This window comes from Myodes glareolus, chromosome 2 (genome assembly GCF_982192425.1).
Source record: "Myodes glareolus chromosome 2, mMyoGla1.1, whole genome shotgun sequence".
NCBI classification, from domain to species: Eukaryota; Metazoa; Chordata; class Mammalia; order Rodentia; family Cricetidae; genus Myodes; species Myodes glareolus.
In genome coordinates this window covers 51,586,086-51,589,471 of record NC_142027.1, presented here as the reverse complement: position 1 = coordinate 51,589,471, position 3,386 = coordinate 51,586,086, and the positions used below count along the sequence as shown (strand labels likewise).

Here is a 3,386-nt window from a genome sequence, read left to right as displayed (position 1 = left end):
CTTTGAGGTTTCAAAAGACTCAGGCCATTTCCAGTGTGTTCTCTGTTTCCTCTTTGTACTCTGAGATGTATGCTCTCAAATGTTCCTGCCACCATGTCTTTGTTCTACCATCATTTTCAGCTTTAATGCTCTGGCACCTTAAACCAAATTAAACACTTCCTTCTCTAAGTTATCATGGTCATGGTGTTTCATCACAGCAATAGGGAAGTACTAGCATGGTTGCCTGCATATCTTAGTCCAGTTGTGGTGTATTACAACACCAACAGAGTATCACAAAGCAGGTAACTGATAATGAACAAAAATTTATTAGCTCCCAGTTCTAGAAGCCAAACAGCCCAATATCAAGGTGCTGCCGTCTATTGAAGGTCTTCTTGATCGATCATAACCTGGCAGAAGGCCAAGAGAGAAAGGAGGCCAAACTAATCCTGCCAAGGAAGTCAGAGTGCACGGCGCAGTCACATCTTCCACACCCTAGCTCTTAATGTCATTATAATGGTAATTAAATGTCAGCACAAGGGCTGCAGGGAACAAGTGAATATTCAACCCATAGCAGTAGGAAACTCCACATACCTCACCTCATTACATCACTCCCCTATCGTGAGTAGATCAGGAAAGCAAAAGTTAGGTAGACAGCAAGTCTGTTTGCCTCCACGCAACCCCATTCATCACATAGTGTGTTTTTCATGCTGAAACAACTCAGTTGGAGAGGAAAACTCACTGAATAATTTCTGACTCAAGTCTATACATAAAATACACTGACTACACAGTTTTGATATATCTAGGCAGTGTGTTGATTTATTATTTCACAGCACCTCCTTGATTAATTTACTTTGAAAGGTGCATGGACTACAGATTTGTTTTTCTTATCTGTAGAAACAAATATTTAGTAATTCATTTTTGTTTATTTAATTCAGCTTAAAGACAATTCATCATTGCAAATCCCTTTTTACATGTGGACAAGATGGTGAAGTGACGCCATGTTACTTGAAGCATCAATGGACCAACAACAAGAGTATCTCTGGAAAGTTTCTTAGAAAGGTGGAGTCTCAAGACTCTTCTCAGAGTCAGTCAGTCCTTTAGTACTGCGAGGTCATCTGCCAGCATCTTAAGTCTGGGAACACACACTTTTGCAAACAGGAAGCAGAGAACACAGTGGGAATAGCATGAATCTTTTAAAACCTCAGAGTCCACCCCTAGTGACACACCTTCTCAAACGAGGCCACACCTCCTAATCCTTCCCAAACAGTTTTACTGACTGGGGATCAAGTATTCAAACGTATGAGGCTAGGAAACCATTCTTATTCAAACCGCTATAGCAGAGAAGTACAGCAAACTCGGTAATGAGATGGTGTTAGCTGTTCACTTTAGACGGCATTAATAAGAAACTTGATGATTTAATAGGACTCCTAAGGCAACACGTCCATGGTGATAGACTGGCAATATAAAATAGCTGCAATTTTCCCACAAACTGCGCTAAGTAGGGTCTTCTCGCTAATTCCCTAGACTGCAATAGCCAGGAAATATACGCCTGCCACCTCACTCTTAGGCTGTAAGTCTTACATTCTAGAACCCAGCCCTAACTTGTTCTACCACATTACTCTTCTCTTGGGCCTCCCTGATCTGCCTTTCAGAGATGGCAGTATGAGACAGAAGAGGACTGTTGCTATACTGCAGCCGTTGGGTGGCTCTGTCCCTAGGCCAGGCTCCAGGGAAGGAGGAAACGGAGACTACAAATGGCCCAGGCGTGAACTGCTGCAGCCGCGGTTTTCTCCAGTGTGTCCTCCTCCGCTATTTTTAGCCCATCCTTGCTCCCGTCTCCATCTGGAGGAACAGGATGACTCTGAGCACCGTGCTTATCATTTTCCATTAGCATCTGGGATCTTTCTCTCGGGTCTTTCCTAAGCCTGTCTTTGTTTTGAACCATGAGGAAAGCCTGGTGCTCACACAAAAGAGTAATGGCAGCAGACCAAGAAGAATAAGCAGACTGTTCTGGTGTGATGCAGGTCTTCCATAACCCTGGAAACACATCTTAGTTCATCTTTAACTCGTGTTGTTGACCTCCTGCTGGTGGCGGGTGGTTTTTCTAGATGCAGTTTGGTTGGTGAACAAGAAAGTCTTTTGTCTTAATGAAGGCTCCTTGGAATGAAGGCGGTTGAGAGCATATAACATGTAGATGGAGAATATGATTGTAGACAATAAGCAGGACTCTGAGGGGAACATAGAGTCATGGGGGAAAACAAGAGAGCATGGAAATTCACAGGGGAAGGCAGCTAGGAGCATGTGGCTCCCAGTACCTTCAGCTCTCCCTCAGTCAGTCAGGAAGAACTCTCCATGTTGGTGACATTTTGAACTCAAATGTGTGAGGAGAGGGAGGAGTCTATTCAAACACCCAGGACGAATGTTGCAGAACTCGGGAGAGAGAATGCTAAGGTGATGGAAATGTGGTGTTGTGATAAATACCGGGATGAATCAGGAAGGGATGGAGAGGCGATGCCTGAGTCAAAGACGATCTTCTGTGTATGTGCCATGGTCCCTGGGGATCTGAGGAGGGAAAGGGAAAGGTGTGGCAAAGAGGAGAAAAGAGGCAGAGAAAGAAGTCAGAGGCTGTGGGAGTGGTCTGGATGGTCAGGCCAAATTCACTGCCCAAACCCCCAGCAGCGCGATAGAGGGCTCAGCCCAGGATCTGCGGCCAGGCTGTGCCTCTGGTTTAGAAATCAGAGAGCTGCTGAAGGAAATGAGGGCAAGGAGGGGGCTGAGGCGGCCCTTAGCGACCGGACACCTGAGGAGACCCAAGCTGGGGGGAATCCAATATGAGCAAGATCTAAGTGGGGATGGAAAGCATGCCCAAGAGGTTGTGCAGACACACTTACTTCGAGTTCCCACAGTCGAGTGTGATATTCACACAAACACATTGATATATGAATATATAAGTACATGTAGATGGTGTGCGTTGGGATCATGGGGAGTTCCCTGGCAGAGGAAAGAAAGAAGGGAAAGCCATTAAAAAGCCTTGCAGAGAAAGGTATTTCTTGTGGACAAAAAAGAATCAGGCCCCTCGCTCCCTACTGAGCCCATTTCTCCTGCCTTTACCCGAGCTGTCAGGCATGAATCTCGGTAGCATTCCGTAACTAATTGACAGTAATGGGGGCCATTGGAAACCTAAGAATACATGGCATTACCCAGCGTGCACTGCGAGGAAGGGGGGCTGCCTGGGGGCAGCTGTGAGGAAAATAAAGGCTGGCTGCATTTTAAACTTTTTCCCCCTCTTCTTTAAATTGAAGGTAGGATGTAGAAGAAGGGAACAGATTTTTCAGTAAACTTCTACTCAAGCCTAAAAATTTAGAGATTGTAAATCTTATATCTTACCCCGAGGGGATATCTCAGGA

The 3,386-nt window shown here is 45.3% G+C and overlaps 1 long non-coding RNA gene across 1 annotated transcript; it reads right to left on the bottom strand.

Moving 5' to 3' along the window:
• Positions 1-767: 767 nt before the first annotated feature.
• Positions 768-2,964, bottom strand: LOC146895660 (uncharacterized). Its single transcript, XR_015000604.2, has 2 exons — positions 2,871-2,964; positions 768-2,541 (listed from the first exon to the last, which is right to left on the bottom strand). It is a non-coding gene; the product is annotated as an uncharacterized LOC146895660 (long non-coding RNA).
• Between the last annotated feature and the right edge of the window lie 422 nt (positions 2,965-3,386).